This window comes from Apium graveolens, chromosome 6, assembly GCF_009905375.1.
Source record: "Apium graveolens cultivar Ventura chromosome 6, ASM990537v1, whole genome shotgun sequence".
NCBI lineage: Eukaryota > Viridiplantae > Streptophyta > Magnoliopsida > Apiales > Apiaceae > Apium > Apium graveolens.
The window spans coordinates 137,664,554-137,690,568 of NC_133652.1; positions in this window are offsets into that span (position 1 = coordinate 137,664,554).

A 26,015-nucleotide genomic window follows, 5' to 3' on the forward strand; every position below is an offset into this window, starting at 1 on the left:
AGTACTAAGAAAAGGAGAGGAACAACTGTATGAGATTACATTTTAACTGACATTAATGGATATGATAAAAAGATGTCAAGAGGGAGTTATGGAACAAGAATTGGACACTCTGACAGGAGAAGAACTGTGTACCCAAAAGGATAACCAAGGTATGTTTAGATTCTCTTCCAGAATTCGGATTCCCAATGTGACGGAAATGAAGAATGAAGTTTTACATGAAGCGCATAATTCTTGATTTTCAATCCACCCTGGGAGCACTAAGATGTATCAGGATTTAAAGAAGAACTTCTGGTAGCCCGAAATGAAGAAGGATATTACAAATTAGGTTAGCAAATGTCACGTGTGCCAAATGTTAAAAGCAGAACATCAAAGGCCAAGTGGATTATTACAACCCTTGGAGATTCCTCAGTGGAAGTGGGAAGAGATTGCAATGGATTTTGTAGTGGGATTGCCAAAGACAAGAGCTAATCACGACGCTATTTGGGTAATCATTGACAAATTGACAAAGTCAGCACATTTTCTCCCAATCAACGAAAGGTATTCTTTGGAAAAGCTAGTTAAGTTGTATCTGGATGAAATAGTGACCAAGTATGGAGTTCCTATGTCCATTGTATCAGATCGAGACCCGAGATTTAATTCAAAGTTTGGGATCAAGTTTCAAGAATGTCTAGGAACCAAGTTGAATATGAGTACCGCCTATCATCCTCAGACGGACAGTCGAAGTGAGAGAACCATCCAGACAATAGAAGATATGTTAAGAGTTTGTGCTTTGGATTTTAAGAGAAATTGGGATGATCACTTACCCTTAATTGAATTCTCGTACAATAGTAGATATCATGCCAGCATTGGAATGCCGCCTTATGAAGCTTTGTATGGACGCAAGTGTAGATCGCCATTGTATTGGGATGAAGTGAGAGAGAAGAAAGTGTTGGGTCCTGAGTTGGTTCAACAGACCAAAGATGCAGTGGCATTGATTCGGAAAAGGTTAGAAGCAGCCCAGGATAGACAGAGAAAGAATGCAGATTTACATCGAAAAGATATGAACATTGAAGTAGGGTCACTGGTATTGTTGAAAGTATCACCCTGGAAAGGATAAGCGCGATTTGGTCAGAAAAGTAAGCTCAGCCCCAAATATATAGGACCATTTGAAGTTTTGAAGAAAATAGGGAAAGTCGCTTATGAGTTAGCATTGCCGCCGTAGTTGGAGCATATTCATAATGTGTTCCACGTATCCATGTTGAAGCCATATATTCTTGACTCAAATCAAGTTATAGAGTATGAACCAATTGAGCTTCAGCCAGATTTGTCCTATGTGGAACAGCCAATCCAAATTTTAGATCTTAAAGAGCGAGTCCTTAGAAATAAATCAATCCCCATAATAAAAGTGCGTTGGAGAAATCCTCGAGTAGAAGAGTCTAATTGGGAATTAGAGTCAGACATGCTTGAATAATATCCTCACTTGTTTAGTTAAGTCGGATTATGGGGATATAATCTTTTTAAGGGGGAAGGATATAACGACTGGTATATTTTGTATTAATTAAAAGTGTAATTGATTGAGTAATTATTTATAAAGTATGTGTATTGGTTTTGACAGCTATATGTCATTTAATATTATTTATGTGTGATTTATGGTGTACAGGTTTTATTTGCGTAATTAATTATTGTGCTGCATTGATTTGTGTTCACTTTTAAAAGTGGTTTTATTGCAGTTTTATTTTCATAAATATTTGGAATGTACCTAAAATTATTTTCATGACTTCATAATTTTAATAATTATTTTTGGGATTTTATAAAATTTAGAAATCAATATTTCATTAATTATTTATCTTTAAATGATTTTCTAATTACATTTACTTGTAAAATCAGTATTTAATTCCAGAATATTTTAAAAATTATGAAACTCATATTTTATGAAATTATGATATTCTGAGAATTTTAAAATTATTTTGGAAATTTTCGGGGTTAAGTTCACCCGCGCGTTTATTCGTTAAATCGTTAAAAACGGGTACAAGTTGCGTTCCAAAAATGGTTTAAACATTTCAAAATTTTTATTTTCTTAATATTTCATTATTCTAATAGTTTTAAAAGTTGTCTGGTAATTTATCAGTTTATTTATTTAAACGCAATTCTGTCCGATAAATCGCATAATTCGAGGTAAATTTCGGTTCCCAGATATTTCAGGGATACGTGTCAAAATCTTATAAAAGAAATTGACCCGTATCCACTTAATTGATACGTGTTGGGCTGCAGTATACTCGCAAACATACACACAATATCATCTCTCTCTCTCTCTCTCTCTCTCTCTCTCTCTCTCTCTCTCTCTCTCTCTCTCTCTCTCTCTCTCTCTCTCTCTCTCTCTCTCTTTCTTTCTCCGGTCTTGCCTCTCATCTCTCTCTTGTTTCTCTCGTTTCTCTCATTCCTCTCCTTTCTCCGCTTCTTCTTCTCGTCTGTCTCAGTTCACCGCCGCCGCGACCTTTTTTCTGGTGAGTTGGTAGTTCTGTTCGGTTGTATGTATATATCTGTTGTACTCGTGTGCGTGAATTTTTGTGGGTGTGAGTGTGGTTGTGTGTGTATTGCTCCCTGTGTTCCCTCGCTGCCGTTACTGTGTTGTGCCGCTTAGTTTTTGGCCGATTTCCGGCCGCCCTATTTTGTTCTGGTGGCGCGTGTAGCCAATGTTCTTGTCTGTTTGATTCTGCAGATTGATAATTTGGGAATTTTATATTAATTTTATTACAATTTCTGCAAGAAATTACTTTGAGTAATATTTGTGATATATTCAATTGCGCGCGGAAATTTTAAAATAATCGGTGGAATTTACGATGAAAACCCAAAATTAATCGGGTACCCGTAAATTTTACCGCCGTTGAAGATGAACTTCGGTGAGTCAATGGTGGACGGTGATGATTTTTATCTGAGTCTTAAATTAATAAAATAAAAAAATAATTCGTAAAACTATTTTTCGAAATGAAAATGATTTGTTGTTTTGAAAGTCGTGCTGGGATTTGTATTGTGAATTGTGATTGATGTGAATTTGGACGTCGATTGTGTTTCGACGGGTAGGATTATAAACAGAGAAGTCGCTGTCAAAATTTTTCTAAAATTTATTTTAAAATACGATAAACGTGTATTATTCGATATAAAATATTTTCCCCTATCGTGAATACTGATTACATGATTATGTGTATATATTCATACATTATACGAGTCGGGTTATCGGATTATGTTAATTAGGTTTGAGGATATCAAGCATGTCGGTATAACTAATTATGATATTCTGTTACTGTAGATCTCAGTCGAGTCTCGCAAGAACCGAAGTCAACGTGAAAGCTACCTAGGGTTTCTGTAAAGCGTTGCAAGGCAAGTACCCCTGACCATTTTTTATGGTTCAGTACATATGGATAAACTGTTCTTTTATTCTCGTACAGAAATAGAAACGTTTTAAGTTACGTATGCCCCATAGTTATAAATAATTATTTTAAATCCATTTTGGGGAAAAGTAACTTCGAAAGGTACCTATCTCGAATAATAAGGATTTGTGAACCAGATTTTACGTGTGCTGTTAAATGAACATTTTTTTAAAAATGAGATACGTTTTAAGTTACGTATGCCCCGTAGTTATAAATAATTATTTTAAATCCGTTTTGGGGAAAAGTAACTTCGAAAGGTACCTATCTCGAATAAAAAGGATTTGTGAACCAGATTTTACGTGTGCTGTTAAATGAACATTTTTTTTAAAATAAGATAGGTACAAATGTTTTGAAAACTGGATAAAATGATCAGATATTGGATACATAAGGGCCAGAGTGGCCTATTGAGGTTGTGTAAGAGGATAATTCGGTTGCGCGCATCACATAACCAATTAGTCCAGCAGGTCAGAGACCTAACTAGTCTCTGAGTTCCGGAACAGGTGTATGGGATGGCAGTTGGAGCCGTCTGGTGTTGATAGCCTGATCAGCTGTCTTCACATATCCATTACGTATCTGATTTGGCTTTGTGATTCCCATAAGGAAATAAGTGATTTATACAGTTGAATAGCAAATGTGAATAACATGCTAAAATTGGACTCTGGTATTTACACAACACATAATTACGTTTGTTTCATAAAGAGCATGCTAGTCAGTGATATCCAGTTTCTTTTATCGATGATTATTTACTGTTGTTTGAAATGATTTACAGGATTACGGATTTCATGTTGATTTATAGTTCTGTTCTTATAACTGTTTACTTTACTGTTTTTATCTTGATATTCATATGTTGGTACTGCTGAGCGATTATATGTTCACCCTTGCAACCTATTATATTTATCGTAGATGCCTAGAAGACCTCTCAGACCTTGGAAAAACCGAGTCTCAACCCCTTCTGGACCTGGCTCCTCTGAGGTAGTTTGTATCAGACCATGTGCGGTCTGATAAGTTGCTGAATAAGTTTAGTGTGTCAGACTTTTTAAATAAATGGTTTGTAATAATGAGTAACTTGTATCATACTTGAACCTGAATCGAATCTTGGTTTGGGGTCGTTATAGTATAATAATAATAATCTTGTAGGTTATATTTCTGGATTATTTTGTTTAGTGACGTCAACTCCTGACCCCGGGGTTGAGGCCGTCACACAAGAATTAGATGATATTCCTTTCAAAGCAATGTTAACTTGCTGACAGACTAAGTCTATCACAAATATGAATTTTTGCAAAACCAACATTAGCAATATATGAATTTATTCTAATCAGCTTGCTAAAAGGATAATATAACAAGATTTAAGCTTGCTCACAATATGATCATAAAAATCCTAAGGGTATCATATTCTACTCTACAGGAAGAAGGTCTTAAAAATTTCAACTTTGACTCGTTCAATGGACTTGCAGACCCCGAAGAACATCTTAATTACCTTGAGTAAATTTTAAACATCTACTACTACAATTACTTGACAAGATGTACATTTTTTGCATCTATCCTTAAGGGAGGAGCTCATAAGTGGTTCAGCGGGATACCCTCCCGGAGTATCGACTCATATAGACACCCAGTTTGTTACACTTGCTTTATGGGAGATATTTCTAAAAAGATTATAGGGAAACCGCATTAATGAGATCCAGATGTGTCATTTAGAAACTATCCAATAAAGAAGCAAAAAAACCCTCCCGGAGTTCATCAAAAGGTTTCAAAAAGTTGTTAACCAACTGTCAAATCTGGAAAAAAATAAAGCTGTCAACATCTTCCGAAGAAACTTGCATCCGATCTCTTGTGAATGTTATGCGAAAGACCTCATCCACGAAGAACCCCTGAACTAGGCTTCGGCATATACTTAAGCCTCTAAGCTTATCAAATAAAATGACTTCTTCAAGTCCATGAACAAGAACCGAAGAATAAATAACGATGATGGCTCCCCAGAGAGAAGGTCATCCACCAAAAAAGTATGAGAGGTTCCAAATTGACACATAGTCCGACTACATCCAACTTTCTCATGGAACCCCGCCCCAAACTATATGTCCCAAACTTGAAAAATGCAAAAGAAGGCCAAGGCCTAAACGAGAACCTAAACTGGAACCAGAATGGACTCCCCTCAACCGCCCCCGGGCCGACATCCTAAAGGAGGTTAAAGGAAAACCCTTTCTACTATCCCCCGAAACCTCTCCATACTCCTCCAGATAATTAGGACATGGATAAGCACTCGTGAAACTCATGGCCGCAATACTGACAACTGTTTTTTCTTCAAGATGTTTATTGAATATCTAATCAAAAAGGGGAACATGACTTAATACGTACAAAGGGAACAAAATGACATAGAAAAATCCCCCATCATGGGAAATTATGTCATTAATATCATTTTGGGTGGCTTTAGGTCACCTCCCCAGAGTCATGATATGGATGAGGACGTCATGATGATCCAAGCCGACCCAGACGAACAATCTACTTCTCATACTTGAATTATGAAGATATGGACCCTGAGCACGGCGAATCTTGCGTGGTCACTCTGGACGTAGCATAATATAAAGTAAAGCGAATCATAGTGGATAATGGGTCGTCAACAAATGTTGTCTTTGAGAACACTCTCAACAAGATGAAGTTGAGATACCTACGCATGGACCCGTGTCTGGAAGACCCCCTCTACGGATTCAGAAATAACATGATCTCCATTCAGGGTATAATATACTTTGTTAAATATGATTTGATGATATCAGAAGTTATCTATCAGAGTTTGCCATCAGAGTTTATCACAAATGATATCAGAGTTTAACATTTCAGTATTTGACAGAGGATGACATCATTAGTATTTGACATCAGAGTTTATATTAGGATCTCTTATAAGCTGTATCTCGAAAAGTGATAGATTATGTGTTAATTATTATGATTTACATAGATATGTCGGTGTAGAACTTTACTTATTTGTAGCAACCAATAGTTAGATACGCATTAGTATTCTTTATTCATATATATATATATATATCATATCAACTAGATTGATTCTGTAACTTTGCAGTATATATGAACATAATAGGTTAACACTAGATGTGTCGATTATTGTTTTATCATTATGTGTAACCTAACAGCTCTCAAGGATATTTGTTCATCCTTTGAGAGAGTATTGTAATCAGTTTTTATTCACTAATATAAAAACTGTTTCTGAATCTTGATTTTCAATTCGATCTAATTTTTCATACTGTATTCACCCCTCTACAGTATACTTAAAGACCTAATAATTGGTATCAGAGCGTGTTGTTGATACATGAATAGTTCAAGATCCAGAAAACAATCAATAATGGTAGACAAAAAAAATCAAACACAACAACCACCATCGGCCACAAACCAAATCAACAACAACATGAGAAGATATAAAAACATCAGAGTTTTAATTTTGAAAGTCAATGAGTACACAATGTGGAAAGTAAAGATAGCTATGTGTCTGGAGGTTACAGATCCTGAATATCTGAACAGGGTATATGGTGGTCCACATAGACCCATGAAACTTTCTAACACCTTGATCATGTTAAATGCATACTCAGTAGCCGAGTTCGAAAACAGTCGAGTTATCCACTCATAGTTCATATATTTTTTTTACTCGACCAAACTTAAAGTTTATTTTATAGTTTTACAAGTTACATCGAGATCACATATTAGTTTCTATGTTATAATTATATACAATACTCATATTCTACACTTATTTCTTAATCCGTATCATTTTATTTTTTAAGTCAAATTTTAATAACATGTTAATTTTTATTTTAAATTATCGAGGTATACATAATTTTAGAAATCACAAATTAAATTTTAAATTATCGATGTCCAAATTTTATTATGTTCCGATATTTTACTTAAATTTGGTTTTTATAAATTATAAGTTTTTAATGCTGTTTATGAAAATGTAAAAAAATTGAAGACGAATAAATCGTGATAACAATGTTTGATAATTTTTTATGAAAAAACAAAATGTTTGATTTTAAAAATATAAATAAAATTTCCAAATTTATTAAATTATTAATAAATGAGAAGAAAAAATTACTAATAATAATATTTAAAAGAATAAAAATATATTTCGTGTAATATACAGTGTTATTAAAATCGTTGATTTTAATCAATTTCGTAAAAAATGGCCGGAAAAATGCTTATCGAAAAATCTGATCAAACCCAGATCAAAATCGGAGCAAAATGAGAAAATCGGGTCACATCCATATGAATTTTTGAAACTTACTTATCAATTCACCAAATATTGAACGCTGGATATACATTTGTGTATATATATATTGTATAAATGATAACATATCTATATATCTATATAAATATAGTGAAGAGTTCATGTGGATTTTATGGCATATGAATGAAATAAGAAGTGGTTTGAATGATTTAGTGATGGGTGGGTTTAAAGGGACGGTGGAATAAGAAGATGAATAGAAGAATGGTGAATCGTGTATGTGTAAGATAATACAATACCAAATTCATTAGTCTTATCCCAGACTGCGGATTATATTGGGTAATGGGTATATATAAAAATGATTTGTTTCATATTTATCCAAGTCGATGAACCATATATTTGAGCCCAATTATTACGTAACACACTCTATGTGTATATACATCTAACATAATTTTTAATATTTTGAAATTTAATATTAAATTATCCGATTATTTTTTTTGATTAATCCTCGTATTGGCTCAGATAAAGTAATATATATTACCAGTGTTGTATATATATATATATATGGCTTGGATAAAGTAATATATCTTATCAGTATTGTATATATATATTTGGCTCAAATAAACTTAGTTAACAATTCACTAAATATTGAACGTTATATATATATAAGATACACCCGGATCGAATGATTAGTTACAACCTTGTAGCAACGTTTCGATTGCCATGTCTTAATTATAAGCAACTACATTATATTAATAATTAATACTATTGTAGGTAGCCTCCTAGAGATTCAATCTTTTGACTACTGTTAGTATAATTATAAGATATAACTTAATCATATATGTAGTAATTAGAATCATAAAAAGAAATAAATTTTAATATTAACTAAAATTAGAATAATCAAGTAAAGATAATTAAATGATATATTTCACTTAAAAGGGTAATTAATTTATATACTAATTAATTAAGGGCACTTAAATTAAAATATTAATTTCATTAGATAAGAGTAGTTAAATAAATTAACGAGGCATCGCACCAACCAAAATTTTAATATTTTATCTATTATAGTTTAAAATAGATAGACATATTACTTGTTTAAATATATATGAAAATTATAAAAATAAAGTTGAATTTCCCACTTACATATCTCATTCACATCTTCTGTACGAGAAACCCATATTTCGAGGGATTGAATTTGGTTATATTTTTTTTTATCTCAACCATATATAAAGATGCAAATAACGAACAGAGCTGAGGCGAATTATGTCCGAACCAAGTCGAATTTAATTTTTTTAAACGAGTTGAGCCAAGCTGAATTTAATAATCGAGCCGAAAGTGATGTTCAGGCTTATAAACGAGCCGATATGAGCCAAACGAGCCAAGTATAAGCCGAACACGAGGTTGCTCAGGAATAACCAAGACGAGCCGAACTCGAGCCGAGTTCAAACATAGTCGAGTTATCTACTAATAGTTCGTATATAAATTTTAATCAACCAATCTTAAGGTATAATCTTATTATCAATAATCTGACGATCAAATTAATTTCATGATTATAAGATAAAATCTCAATGGGTCGGAATAAAACTTAGCTTATTTATCATTTGAGGAGTTCTATTGAGATCAAATACTAGTCTTATCTTACAATTGTATACGCACACTCACACTCTACACTTGTTTCTTAATCTAGATCATTTTAATTTTCAAGTCGAGTTTTAGGAATTTATCCTACTTTTTTAAAATTATTGGGACACTCGTAACTTTAAAAATCATAAATTACTTTTTAAACTGTTGATGTCGAAATTTTATTATGTTTTGATATTTTAATTAAACTTGATTTATATAAATTTTAAGTTATTTAATGGTGTTTATGAAAATATGAAGAACTAGAGATGAATAGATCATGATAATAATCCTTGATAGTTTCCTTTTGAAAAAACTAAGTGTTAAATTTAGAAAATAAATAAAAATTTGTAAAATAATTAAATGATTAAAAAATGATGAGAAATTGTATTAGTAAAAATATTTAAATGATTAGTAATAATTTATTATGTTTAATATAAATAATATTTATCCGAGTTGAGTTATCGAGTTCGAGCTGATTCTGAGTTGAACAGACAAAAATCTCGGCTCGACTCGTACCATATTCGAGCTTATTTTTATATTCAATACCAATAGTTTAAGAAAACAAACTAAACTTGATTAACTTAAACGAGACAATCATGAGTTTTGTTTACGAATGACCATGTTTATTTTGCAGCCCTAACCATACACTCGTATCTGATTTAAAACATCTCGAAGACCCCAACAGATTTTAGAAAGACAATATGTGGCTACTTATTCTAAAGTGAATTTTTGGAAAAAAGTTGTGTTAGTGATATTAATTGAATATAATATATCAAATATGATAAATTTTGAAAATAGAATTTAGAATTAAGTAAAATAAAATAAAATTTTAATTTTTAATTTATATATAAAATTGAAGTGAACAACTAATTTTTAATACCTATAAAACAATAAAAAATTGTTTAAAACAAAATCAAGTAATTTAATTAAATTGATTTTTTACATAACATTTGAATTTTGGAAGTTTGGTTCGATTTGAACCCTTAAAACCGTTATTTTCAACCCACCCCTAATTGAAACGAATAACTCATACTTGATTTTTTAAAGAAAAAAGCTCATACATAAGATGATAGATGTCATATTCTATTTCTATTTATTGAATAAATTAAACCAAACTAAACATACCCAGTATATCTTGCTTAAAGCAGTGTATGGGGACGGTAAATTGTATGCAGACCATGCCCCTTCTATGAAGAATAATGAGGTTATTTCTGTGAAAACCCCAGCTTAGTGCACAACATAAATTGTGTGTGATAAAACTAAACAATAACATGATTAAATAAATTTTATAATAACAGTAAAAGGAAGAAAAGTGCACAAGAGAAATCTGAGCCCATGACAGTATTCACATGGGAAGTATCTACAAAATGCCTAGATGAAATTTATGTCAGAAAATGGAAAGTTTGAGACTTTTTTAGACATGTTCTTGATGAAATTTCCTAAAACTAATTATTGGAGGTTGATCCTTGAAATGAGGACTTAAACTTTCATGTTTAGATCTAAGTCATTTTCTTAGTGTAATCCATAAAGAAATTGAGTTAAAGTTAGTAGCTTGAAAAAGGTTGTGTGGGTTTATCCCACATTGATAAGGTAATGAGAAGTTGGCTTCTTTATATAGTACCATGTGCAAGAGTAGTATATAACTACTAAGGCATATAGGTGTGCATGGTGTTATTGTGTGCCTCACACGCGCGCGCACACGCGCGTCGCCGCCTCGCCTCGCCACGCCACGCCACGCCACGACTCGACTCGGGTCGGGTCGGGTCGATACGCGAGACGCCAAGGGCGAGGAATTTTTACTACTTGTTTAATTGAAATATTTATTAACTTATTATATTATTTTAATATGAATATTGAATCTGTGTAATATGGAATATCAGTATTTGCTAATCAGAATTTACAAACTCTGATTTGCTGGAATAAGTATTGGTCGAGATTTTCTTAATAAATCCTGACTCCTGGATCAGGATTTTATGAGGCTGAATAAATCCTGACGCGATCAGGATTTGCCGAGGTTGAATAAATCCTAAAGCGATCAGGATTAGCTGAGGCTGAATAAATCCTAAAGCCTGGATCATGATTTGATGAGGCTGAACAAATCCTGACTCCTGAATGAGGATTTGCTATAGGTAAATACTGATGGGCTGGGCTGTCTATATCAGGATTTAACAAACACTAATACTGATTGTTACGTTTCTAATTCTGAGATATATTCAATTAAATGCATATTAAGTCGGGATATTTAATGTAATATCTTCAGTTACATTTTGTTTTGTATTATATACAGAACTAAACATTTGTAAAAAGATATACCGAACACAAATATTTGTGAAACGCTAACTGCTACTTCTCCCTCTCTTCTCTCCACATACATATAGTTTTCTGCATAGGTTTTCTGGGCGAACTAAGGTACAGGTTGCTGTTGAGCGTTACGTGACTGTGGATGCATTGCTCTATGCTGTTTTATCGTGAAAGCGACATTGTGGAACCTATCATAACGTAAGTTGTATCGCCGCAGCTGTTGATAGTTCTTTCAGATTTCTCTTTGTTAAAGCTTTTGTTAGAGCTAATGATATATTCTTTCTTTGTCAATTCAGTTACTGATTATATCTTGTTGTTTGCCTTCGTGTTTTATTTCGTTATATGGTTGATTGCCTATTCTTGCTTAATCCTGATTATATAATTATCCCATTATTGCGCGTAGTGATAAATAATACCCAACAATCTTGAAGTGATTATATGTGTTATATTGAAATTAGCAAGATGGTTACCAAAACTACTGATGTTACTAAGACGGTTGAGACTGGTTCTGGTGATACCGCTTCCATTTCTTGAACTATGTATCATTTTCCCCATCATATTGATTTATCGGGCATGCCTGATAAATTCAGTGGTGGAGCTTCTTTTTCTCATTGGCAAAAAAATATGAAGCTGTAGTTAACGGTCTATGGTCAGTGGTGCAGTATGATCCTCCTGTGTTGGATCAAGAGAAGGCTGAATCTGTTAAGACTTATTCTTTATGGGTTGAGAATGATGGGGTGGCTAGGGCAGCAATATTGGCAGCCTTGGCGAACACCTTATGCGATGTTTATTCATCAGATGTTTATACTGCTGAGGTCTTATGGGATAAGCTGGACCAAACCTACAATACTGATTCTCAAGGACTTGAGAATTATTCTGTGGCTAGGTTTTTTAACTTCAAGCTGGTGGATGGAAAATCCATGACTGAACAGGTTCACAAGTTTGAAATGTTGGTTCATGTTTTGGGTGAGTCTGATATGGTCTTGCTTGAGAAGTTTTGGGTTATGTCAATGATTGAAAAGTTCCCTAAGTCTTGGGAAGAGTTTTATCTCTCCCTGAAAAGACAGAGGAGAGATCACATGGACTAACTTGATATTGGACATCTCTGTGCAGGAGCATCACAAGTCCAAACAAGGATTTATGATACCTGCTGAACATGGAAGCTCGAAGATAAATGTAGTGACTGTAGGACATAAATTAAAGGTAGTCACTAAGAAGGCCAACACTAAACCTGACAAGAACAAGTCTAAAAAACCAAAGGCAAACAAATCATGTTAGTCTTGTGGACAGTTTGGTCATTGGAGTAAGGACTATCCTAGTAAGAAAGCTAAGAAAGCTGGAGTGGTAGCTCAAAAAAATACTGTGCTTGGACTTGGAACCACGAGTGGGCCTGTAGCTAACATGGTTGTTGGTGAGGTTTTTGCCTCTCGAACCGATGACAGTTATGTTACTTAAAACCCTGTACTATTTTCCACTTATCTGTCACATGAGTGGTTGATTGATACTGGAACTAATATGCATATTTATACTTATATTAGTTTGTTTGCATTTTATCAAAAGAGTCATGGAGTGACGATGGGGAATGCTAGTGCTGCATAAGTTCTTGGAATAGAAAATATGGACCTGAAGTTTACTTCTGGGCGGATTCTATCCCTCACTAGAGTGCATCATGTTCCCTCTATTCGTAGAAATATAATAAGTGGAAGTTGTTTAGTTAAGAATGGCTTTGAAATTTCTTTGAAATGTAATAAAGTAGTGATTACTCACACTGGTATATTTTTTGGCAAGGGTTATTTGTCCGATGGCTTATTTTTAATAAATATTGAACCCATTTTGGGTGGTTTTATTAATGATAGTGTTGCACCTTCTGTTAATTGTTTAGAATCATCTGATTTGTGGCACTAACGACTTGGTCATTTAAATTTTGGTGCTCTAAAGAATATGATGAATTTAGATTTGATTCCAAAGCATGCCATTGATAAGAAATCTAATTGTCAAGTGTATGTAACTGCTAAATAAACAAGAGAACCTTTTCATAATTTTGTTAGGGATTCAGGATTGTTAGATTTAGTTCATTCGGACATATGTGAATTCGGTGGTGTGTTGACTAAGGATCACTGTAGATATTTCATTACCTTTATAGATGATTGTAGTATATATTATTATGTTTATTTGCTTAAATATAAGGATGAAGCACTAGATAAATAAATTATATTTAAAAATGAAGCTGAAACACAAAATGGCAAAGTACTTAAACGTTTGAGGTCTGATATAGGTGGTGAGTATACGAGTACCTTGTTTAATGAATTTTGCGCAAGCAATGGTCTAGTTCATTAGGTTACTCCATCATACACACCTGAGTCTAATGGGGTGGCGAACGAAATAACAAAACTTTTAAAGACATGATTAATAGTATGCTGATTAATTATGGGTTGCCTAAGTACATGTGGGGAGAGGCTTTGAATACGGCTTGCCATATTCTGAATGAAGTCCTTCTGAAATATATGGACATGACACCTTATGAATTATGGAGAAAGCGTAAGACAAGTTTGAGTTATCTTCGTGTGTAGGGGTGCCTTACTAAGGTGCTTGTCCCTGAACATAAGAGAAAGAAACTAGGCCTGAAAACTGTTGATTGTATCTTTCAGGGCTATCTTCAAATCACAACTGCTAATCTGACATAGATGGGATTGTGGCGAATATAATAGTTGAGTTTTGTGATGCAACTTTCTTTGAGGAAGTGCTACCTATGAAGACTGGTATACCTTTGGGTAATTCTAAGGATGATCCCACTCTGAAATCGAGTTCTTTTCCTGATCATGTGGAAAAGATTACAAATATGGGGGTGGATCCTGGTAGTAGCTCTACTCCTAATGAAGTAGAGAACCTATAAGTAGTAAGCGTGAAAAGTTAGTTAAGGACTTTGGAAGTGATTTTATCACTTACAATATCGAGGATGAGCCTTTAACTTCACGTCAAACCATAGATTCTTCAGAGTCAAGGCATTGGAAAGGTGCTGTGAAGAGTGAAATTGATTCAATAATTTCTAACCGAACATGGAAGTTAGTTGATCTCCCTCATGGGTGTTCTACTATTGGATGTAAATGGTTTTTCAAGAAGAAGCTAAACCCTGATGGCTCAATAGATAAGTACAAGGCTAGGCTAGTTGTTAAGGGCTTTAGGCAAAGATAAGGCATTGACTATTTTGATACATACTCTTCTGTTGCCCGAATGACAACAATCAGAATGCTTATTGCATTGGTTTCCGTACATGGTCTTATTATCCATCAAATAGATGTAAAGATAGTTTTTCTTCATAGTGACCTTGAAGAAGAGATTTTGTAATGACGGGGAATTTCGTGACGTAATTAAATAAATAAAGTATGATTTCTGTGGAGGGATTATAAATTATGTGATTAAGTATTGATTAATTGTCTTTAGTATCTGGGAGCGTAGTTAGATGCGTTCCAATTTAAAGAGTCAGCTTAGGGGTTAAGCTATGTTGTCGGGCCATCAGATAGAACGAAACCCGTCTTAAAAAGGGATTAAAGTGTTTAAATGTGAAATATGTGTGTTTATGGGAAAAGGAATGTTTGAGTAAGTATTATGTTCTAATGACGTGTCGGCTGGTAAAGAAAATTGTGAAGCGTAATTGAAACGCTGAGCGCCAGGCCGTCAGGTAGAACATGACCCGATACGCGAAAAGAGTAATAATATTAAAAAGGGGAAAATTATAAGGTCAATTATGAGTTGTGATATGTGGATATATATGTGCTTGCTTGCCTGTATGCATGATTACGTGATCTGTTAATTTTTAAACGGATTTAAGAGAATTATTTGATTTAAAATAAGGATTATTGAACCTTTATGCATTTTTATAAAATTATTCGAGAATGGTCAAGGCATGAAATTTGTTTTGTTATATTCAAAATAGTTCTAGAGACTTTCTAAAAGTGATAGACGGATTTATTTCATGATCGTTGCATTTTTAATAATTTTATGGAATTAAAATGCTATTTTCAGCATAAACTTGTAAAATTCGTATTAAATCAACCGTACGCTCAAAAATTATTCTAAAAATATGGCTGGAAAGCTAATTTCGAATCTTATATTTTAAAATTGATATTTCTTCCATTTTCATCTTTTCTGAGAGAGCTATATAATATTCAAATTCGTTTTTGGGAATGAAAATAATAGAAATTAGAAGTAAAAATCTATTTGTGGCATAATTATCATTCTACCCTTGCCATACCATTATAAAAAGCCACCCATCTTTCTCTTTTCTCCCCTTCTTCCCCCACTTCTCTTCTTTCTCTCTTTTTCCTCCCTCACCACCGAGTTCTCTCTCTCTCTCTCTCTCTCTCTCTCTCTCTCTCTCTCCCCCTCTCTCTCTCGGCTCTCTCTCCATCTCTCTTATCTCTCTTACATGCAACAACAAAAACTAATCCAAATTCAAAGATCTTGTCATCTATAGCCTTCATTTTCGATATTCTACTCATACACCACTTGCATGTAAGTGTTTATGTAAGTTTTATAGTTCCATCTCCTTGGTTGTGTTCAAGAAAATGTAATTTCTTGATATATGATCATAAGAGAGTCTAAAGTGATTTTTGTGGTTTAAAACTCAAAGAGGAGACCCGTTATGGGCACTCTTAAGTTCGACCACCACCGGCCGTGATCCAAGGAGAGCCGGTGGAATTTTAGGAGTGTGATGTACTTAGTGAAATGATATGTTCTTGTGAAAGTAAAACTTGCATGTTTGATATTTGATTGATTCTTGAGTTTTGATGGTAAATGAAGTTTTATGTTTAGAAATGGGAAAAAAGGTTCATTGCTAAGTGATTTTGGTGTTTAGATGATTGAAAAGGGATGCATGTCATAAGAATCTATATGCATGTCACTAAAAGTCATTGCATGTCAATGTTCTAAGTTTCTTTTGGTCTTGAACCTTTGTTAGGTTCAAATTTTTCTTAAAAATTATGTGGAAAGAATGGTTTTTGATATATGATAGTATGAATGGTAACATTAGAATGATTGTAAGTGATTTGATTTGGTTTTGTGCTAATGTTTGGTTCGAAATTTGTGAAAATAAAAAGGAGAGGAATAGTTGTTTGCTTAAGGTGTTTAAGGTATAAGAATCAAGGAACCTTTTTGTCTTGATTAAATGATTTTAGTTCGAATTTTTACTTCTTAAAAAGGGATTTTTGATTTTGATTCAAGTTTACAAAAGGGTTTTGATTTGAAGGTTTAAACTTGCTTCGATTTTTCTATGAAAAAGGTTTGGAAGGATGAATTTTGGCTTGAAATAGAGATTATAAATGACCCCTATCCTTGCATGTTAATTTGTAGTGTTGCATGTGTTGTTTCTTGAGGAATTCGAATGAAATAAGTTGAATTTATAGAAATTAAGATGGATTTTGTGCTTAAAGTGTTCTTATGTGTTCCATGATGAATTGGAGTTAGATTTGGATGAAATAAGTATTGCATGTTAAGATGAGAGGTTGTATTTGACAAGATTAGAGTCTAAAAGCATCATTGGACCTCTTGTTTGTGTTATGTGATAAAGCCGAATGGTTTATGGTTATAAAAGTAATTGATTTGAATCCAATATCTTACCAAGTGAATGCATGTGAGATTTCTAATAATTATGTGGATTATTTGTTTATTTTGGTTCGAATTAAGTGATGTAAAAAGGAGGTTTTTGAGTCATCTTGAAATGAGATTATGTATTGATATGGTAACTCGAGTATAGAGTTTGAAATACAAGGATTAAATGCTATATGTCGTATTCGTATCGTAATGCGTGATTCGAAGTCTATATGGTTAAAAGTATACGAGTTATGGTATAGACATGTTGTGTGATTATAATTGAGTATATAAATTGTGGCGCCCTCCAAACCCGGGTCAGAAGTTTGGGGTCCACACACACACCTTAATTATAACCTGCTTATAACAATAATAAAGACAATAATAATATATGCAGTGACCCTACTTACTAACCATCACGGACCGTAACAGGTTAAAGTATGCACACAAGCCAAACACACTAATATATTACCGTTCAAATCCCAACTATTTCAAACTCAAACTGAGTATTAAACATTATTACAAGCTTTTACAAACTTAAATTATCCCAAAAGAAGCCTACTAGCTCTGCTTTCTCAACCTGAACCCCTAGCTCTCGCACTGGACTGGGGATCCTTGCTACCAACTGATTCCTTTTTAACTGGAAAGAATATAAACAACATCGCACAAATGAGCTAACTAGCTCAGCAAGTCACAATGACAAAACTGAGAATAATGATCATCAAGTGAACATGATTATGATATCAAGTGAACAATGGATTATGATTTAGAATTGGATATTATACTTTTAATTTAAAAACCAAGGTTAGGCTGCTGATCAGTCACACACTAACCTCGAGCAAGGCACACAGCATTGCTCTAACTACTGGATCCAAGGCACACATTGGCCTAACTTGACCATTATATGGTCTAACCACGAATCTGGTCCACAATTTTATAAAAACAATCCAATTCTAACATAATAACAGAATATGCAATAATAAACAATAACTGAAATCATTAACAACAATAAATGTTTAACAATGAAAGGGTTTCAATCCTTGTAAGGATCAATAAGGCAATTTAAAAGCTTGGATGCTGGGTAATGAAAGAATTGGATAACAAAGGAATCAACATTTCAGGGTTTCAAAGATTTGGGCTTTCAAAGCATAGGATACAATGATTGAATGTACAAGTAATTCAGTTCAGTGTTTAGGATTTTGTTTGCATGTATTTGTGGAGTAGTATCGTATACTTGAGGTTCGTGTTTGGGTATACAACAATCAATGGTCTAGAAAGAATAAGGTTTATGGCTCAAGAACAATAACTGGAATCAGAGTTTAGGTTTCAGTGATTCAAAGCACTTGCAATATCAATCTGACTATCAAATACTACAATATCTCAAGAAAGTTCAGAACACTTGCCTGATATTAGCTTACTACACTGCACTCGTTTCCAATCACAAGCGTCTTACTCTTCAACTATCTGTTTCCCTTTCCTACGCCTTGCCTCTTCTGCTTACATATCATAAGTATCTATCAATAATTTACTCATGGAATTCTATTCAACACATACTTCTATCTACCCTTCGTTTTACCCAAATCCGATTAACGGATTGAAAGTTATGCAATAATCAAGTAAACACCGAATATATAGACCGATAGTCAATTAACAAGTCACATATAGAACATAATACATCACGTAATCAATGATATATTATTTATAAAGAAGTCTCGGGTCATAAATAGGCTTTCTGGTATTTAAAATAATTTTTAAAATATTTTTCGGAATTAAAACGGGTCGTTGGATCAATTTCGGGTTAATAAACAGGGTTCGGTTGGCCAATTCTGGCTCCGAAATAATTTTTGAATAATTATCGAGCCTTGGAAAAAATTTAGAATAATATTTTAAAGCTCCAAACTATTTTTCAGAATTTTTAAATCATTTTTAAATAATTAAATCTAATTAAATAATTAACTAAAATCAATTAATAATTAATTAAATTAATTAATCAATTAATTTTCGAATTAATTGACCAATTAATCAATTAGAAATTAACTGAAATTAATTAACTAATTAATTTAGATTTATTTGTGAATTAAAAATAATTTTCAGAATTAAAATAATAATTTTTAGAATTTTCAGAAATTAAAACCGAATTTTTATAATAAAAATAAATAGGAAATATGATTTTTAAACATTTTTAAAACAGAAATCCAACTTTTGCAAACTCTGGAAAGTTCAGGGACTGAACTTCATCGTTTTCAAAAGTTGGGGTACTAAACTGTAATTTTCCAGCCCTTCGCCGGAAAACAGTCGGGTACGCCGGAGAACACGATTCCGACCTCCTCACCTTACCACAAGCTCCAGATCACATCTACAAATTACCAGGAATACAATCATGCAATCAAAACAACCCAACAATCCCTGAGTTGGCCGGAATTTGGCCGTGAAGTTTTCCAGTTTCCGGCGAACATCGGAAAACTTCAAAACACAACTCCCTTCTCTACAGACTTCGTTGATTCATGAAACTTATACGACTGGATTGCAAATTTCATAAGGAACACAACCCACTATAACACAACATCAATCTATCACAGAATAAGAAACCCCCAAATTTCAATTAAGAACATTCATACGGGTTATAAACCCTAATTTTGAAATTCGAAAATTAAACCCACTTTTGAGCATGTTATTGAACTCCAAATCAGACGTATGACATATGAAAATCATCAGGAAAACAAGCTCTACAACATGCAATCATCAAATCATACAAACAATCATCCGAACAAAAATTCATATTTTTAATAAAATAAATTCGAAAATAAATAAATTTTTAGAAAAATAACCTTGATTTCTGCAGTGAAACAAAGCTCAGAATCTGATAGAACACTTCAAATCCTTCGTTTTGGTTACTCAAGCTTCGAAAACAGAGATCGGTAACGCCTTCGTTTTGCTGTTTGATTATTAGAACAGTTTATGTAATTAGGGTTTTTCTCTGAAAATTATATAATTATCTGTCTGCAATTGATTTTGATACGAAATAAAATACGGAAAAAGGCTATTTATAATTACAGAAAATTTGCATCCCGTTGGATCATTCCGGATATAAAACGGTACGTTTATTTGTAAAAACTGATCCAAACGGTATCGGTTTTCGGGATAATTATCCAAATCAGTACAATTTGTACTGCGGTCTTGGTCTCAGCGCCTGGTTACACGTATTACGAAGTGATAATTGTGATAGTTTAATAAAAAGCTCCCGTTTATCGAAAATACGGGTTTTATTGATTTACCGAAACGAATATTGTATCGAAAATGTTGCGCCGGGACCCGCGCAGGACAAACCGTATGCCGGATCGAAAAAGTCGAAACATGGAATATGCTCGGAATATTACAATTAGGTTAGGAAGGAGTTCTCGAAAGAGTTTCGGGTTCCAAAAACGTAACAACGGTTGACGTCGGTTGGTTCCCATTTTTAAAAAAAATAGATTTTAATTACCCGGAAAAAGATTTTAGAAATTTCATATGATTCTTATAAATCCATAAACCAACATAAAAATAATTAGGAAGATATGACAATTATCTATATTTTGTTTTGGACATATAAAAATTAAAATACTCAATTAACATTATTTTTGAATATTCAAGTACAGATTAGACTTAACAATTAGCTCACAGAATAGATACTGAACACACATAATAATTATAAGTAAAATCTACCAGGGGTAAATGCTCGTCCCAACTTCCTTTGAAATCAATAGCACAAACACGTAGCATGTCCTCGATTGTCTGGATCGTTCTTTCACTTTGGCCATCCGTTTGGGGGTGATAGGCCATACTCATATTCAATCTTATTCCCAAACATTCTTTAAAACTCTTCCAGAATCTTGAATTAAACCTTGGATCTCTATCAGATACGATAGACACTGGAACTCCATGACGAACTACGATCTCTTTTAAGTACATATGAACTAACTTGTCGAGCAAAAATCTTTCATTTATAGGTAGAAAATGAGCTGACTTGGTAAGTCTATCTACTATAACCCAAATGGCATCATGATTAGCCCTTGTCCTTGGTAATCCAATTATGAAATCCATGGTAATATGTTCCCACTTCCACTCTGGAATCTCCAATGGCTGTAGCAATCCGCTTGGTCTCTGATGCTCTAATTTAACTCTCTGACAGGTATAGCATTTGCTAACCCATTCCGCAATTTCCCTCTTCATATCTGGCCACCAATAATTCTTCTTTAAATCTCTGTACATTTTGGTACTCCCTGGATGGATGGAATATCTTGAACTATGTGCCTCTTGTAAAATTTCATTTTTCAGCTCCGTTACCGGAGGAATCCAAATTCTTGAAGAAAACCTAAGAATACCTTGATCATCTTGTTGCGTGCATAATTCCTCACCTACCAAACTATTTATATCTTGATCCATTACCTCTTTCTGGCATTTCTTTATTTTCTCCAATAACTCCGGTTGGAAAATCAAACCGTACACTTTTGCTTCCTCAGGCTTGCAAATTCTAATCTCCATTTCCAATTTTTGAAAATCTTTTATATATCTCTTCAGGTACGGATAACACATTTAACCTTTCCTTCCGACTTAACGCATCTGCTACAACGTTCGCCTTACCGGGATGATAATTAATCGAGCAATCATAATCCTTGATCAATTCTAACCATCTCCTTTGTCTCATATTAAGTTCCTTCTGGGTAAATATATATTTCAAACTTTTGTGATCCATGAAAATCTCACATTTTTCTCCATACAAATAATGTCTCCAAATCTTCAAAGCAAATACTATGGCTGCTAACTCCAAATCATGAGTAGGGTACTTCTGTTCTTGTGGTTTCAATTGCCTTGACGCATACGCAATCACCTTGTCGTGCTGCATAAGAACACATCCTAATCCTTTGTAAGAAGCATCGCTATAAATTACGAAATTCCCTTGATCGTCTGGAAGTGACAAAACAGGTGTTATGATTAATCTCCGCTTCAATTCCTGAAAACTTTCTTCGCACTTGTCATTCCATATAAACTTTTCATTCTTTCGTGTAAGCTTTGTCAATGGTGTTGCAATTCTTGAGAAATTCTGAACGAATCGTCGATAATATCCTGCCAATCCCAAGAAACTTCTTACCTCAGTGGGTGTTCTCGGTCTTTCCCAATTAGTAATTGCCTCGATCTTTGCCGGGTCCACTTTGATCCCTTCATTACTGACTATGTGTCCTAAGAACTGAACTTCCTGTAGCCAAAACTCACACTTCGACAATTTAGCATATAACTTCTTTTTCCTTAAAATCTCCAAAGCTGTCCTTAAATGTTCCGCATGATCCTCCTCCGTCTTTGAATAGATCAAAATATCGTCTATAAATACTATAACGAACTTGTCTAAATATTCCTTGAAAATTCTGTTCATCAGGTCCATAAACGCTGCTGGGGCGTTGGTCAATCCAAAAGACATCACTAAAAACTCGTAATGTCCATACCTTGTTCTGAAAGCTGTCTTTGGTATATCTTCTAGTTTGATCCTCAGTTGATGATATCCCGATCTTAAATCGATTTTGGAGAAATACTTGGCTCCCTTCAATTGGTCAAACAAATCATCAATTCTGGGTAACGGATACTTATTCTTGATTGTCAATTTGTTGAGCTCCCTATAGTCGATGCACAGTCTCATGCTTCCATCCTTCTTCTTGACAAATAATACCGGTGCACCCCACGGGGATACGCTGGGTCTGATTACTCCTTTCTCTAACAGCTCTTGTAATTGCTTTGCTAACTCTTTCATCTCAACGGGCGCCATTCTATACGGGGCCTTGGATACTGGTTCGGTTCCAGGTGCTAAGTTGATTGTAAATTCAATTTCTCTATCTGGAGGAAGTCCTGGTAACTCGTCGGGAAACACGTCTGGAAATTCCTTCACAACTGGAATATCTTCAAGTTTTGCTGGCTCCTGACTTCTGTCAATCACATATACTACGAAATGCTCACATCCTTGTCGTAGTAACTTCTTGGCTCGAATCATCGTTAAGAACTTATTTACCTGCTTCTGTCCCTTGAACGTTACTATTCTTTCGTCTGGCGTTTTCACCATTACTTTCTTATTTCGACAATCTATCTGAGCATCATGCTTAGATAACCAATCCATCCCTAATATAACGTCAAATTCTCCTAACTTAAACGGTATCAAATCTACACAAAACTTACTACCAGAAATCTCAATCTCACAATTCCCACAAACTTGGTTAACAATTACACGTTCTTGATTTGCTAATTCCAAAGTCATTATTTCATTTAAATACCCAACTGGACAATTTAACTTACTAACAAAATCTTGCGAAACAAACGATCGAGTTGCTCCCGAATCTATTAACACTTTGACACATAAAGAATTCACATTAAGCATACCTGCCACGATATCTGCATCCTGGATCGCATCCTTCACCGACATGTCAAAAATTCTAGCCCTCAGAGTCTCATTCACTGTTGGGGTAGATCCCATAATCCTTAATGCATTACTGACTGGGGCTGGTGTCTTGCAATCCCTGACTATATGTCCTGGCTTCCCACATTTAAAGCATGTGAATCCAATGACTGGAAACTTCACTGCTGGATTCCGGATAGGCTGATCCTTATTTGCTGGCTCTCTTGCGGGCTGATTTCGGCACTCCCTCGAGTAGTGCCCTTTCGGGCTGCATTTAAAACATACCACATTCAACTTGTTACAAACTCCCCCATGCTTCTTTCCACATACTTGACAATCAGGAAAAGTTAATCTCAACTGATTTGGCTGATTCACATTAGTTGGACGATTGCCCTGGCCTCCGTCTCCTGAAATTAAAATTTCTCCCTGGCTGAAACTTGCCCTTCTTAAAATTTGGAAACTTCCCGGTTTGTGACTGACCTTCATTTCCCTCAACTTTCCTTTTCTTGCTTTCCTTATCTTTCTGGAATATCTCACTCTCTGTCTCTGTGATCATAGCTATCTGTACAACCCCGGCATAGGTATCCAATTCAAAAATAGCCACCTTCCCTCTGATCCATGGCTTCAAGCCTTGCTGGAATCTCTTAGCTTTCTTTCTATCAGTATCAACATACGACGACACATACCTTGACAATTCCTCAAACTTCCCCTCATAATCTGTTACCGACATGTTCCCTTGCTTTAATTCTAAAAACTTCAGCTCCATTTGATCCTGAACAAACTGAGGAAAATACTTTTCTAAAAATAATTCCTTAAACCTTTCCCAAGTAATAACATATGTGCTTTCCAATGTCTTCACCATCTCCCACCAATAGGTGGCCTCATTCTTCAGATAGTAACTTGCAAATTCAACCTTCTGCTCCTCTTTTACTTTTACCAAGGCAAATGCCTTCTCTATTTCCTTTAACCACACATTTGCTTCAATTGGCTCTAAGGAACCTTTGAATTCTGGTGGGTTTACTGCCTGAAAAGTTTTGAAAGTTAACTGGGGATTGGTCTGTCTCTGCTGTTGTTGTGCCAGGTGAACTGTTTGTTGGGCCAAGATTTGAAGAATCTGGGCTATTGCTGGGTCCATGGGTCCTGGGTTCACATTCTGGTTTGTATCATCTTGGTTGTTATTGTTGTTGTTGTTGGTTTCTTCATTCTGGGTGTTGGTGCGGGTATTTCTTCTGGGAGGCATTTTTCGTAAAGAATCAATCAATTTATTTAGCTTTTGAATCAAATCTTTGTATAAAAGAAAAGTTTTGTAAAATAGGAATATCTCTTTTTTTTTTGAAAACAGTTGTAACCAAGTAAATTGCATGCTTCTTTACAGAATATAAACAGTTATGGAAAACAGGGTACATGGTATCACAGGGTATACTAGTGCAATAAATAAGGTAAGGTAAAACAAGTGTGATAAAGTAAATGACAGTGTTGGAAAGGAAAAAGGTACTGATATATATATAGATCAAAAGTTTTAGGTAGTACAAGCGTAAAGACGCTTCGAAAGTAAAAGCAAAAAGGGTACAATAACCTACTCACTAGTCAACATCGCTAGTCTATAAATACAACTCAAAAGTCTATTGATACACACTACACACTACTGTACATACTACATAATCATAACAACACTGCTCAACATCTCCATCTCAGAATCTCTAACTCAGCTCCAAGGAAACTCTGGTCCTGCCAGCCTCTCAAAGTCCTCCATCACCTCAGTAGCCCAGCCCAGCAGTGCATCAGGGCCTCTGCCAGGTAGTGTAGCTCCATGTAGCCTAGCCTCAAGAACCCTCCGTGTCACATGAATCTCCTCTCGAAGCTCCCTCACACCACGATCAACATCTGTAGTCCTGATGATATGCTGTAACTCTCTAATCTTAGCCAACAAGGAATCACGCTCCAATAGAAGAGCCTCATACCGGTAATAAGGAACTGGGGGCAATGTAGACTGGAATGGGGCACTCGCTACTGAATGCCCAGTGGAATCTGAATCAGCTGGTGGGGGTCCTCTGACAGGTGGCCTCATGCCTGGAGGTGGAATAGCCTGCAATGGTACGGGCTGCAACACCGATGCAGGTAGAATAGCCAATGCTGGTGGAATAACAGGATGTGGATCCGATGCTGGTGCTCCAACTGAAGGCTCTGAGTGATCAGATGATACGGGAATAAAAGAATCGGCCATCTCTACTATCTGAAATCATATCGTAATATAAGAATCTCATACCATAACACAAACTATACTAATACCGGTTATACCATAACACTCAACCTCTCGACGTTCTATCATCCTATACCTTACTTCTAATCATATCCCTCTACCCATTCCCGTCAACCTAGGCTTGTGTCAGTGACTTATAACCTGTAGCTCTGATACCAAACTTGTGGCGCCCTCCAAACCCGGGTCAGAAGTTTGGGGTCCACACAC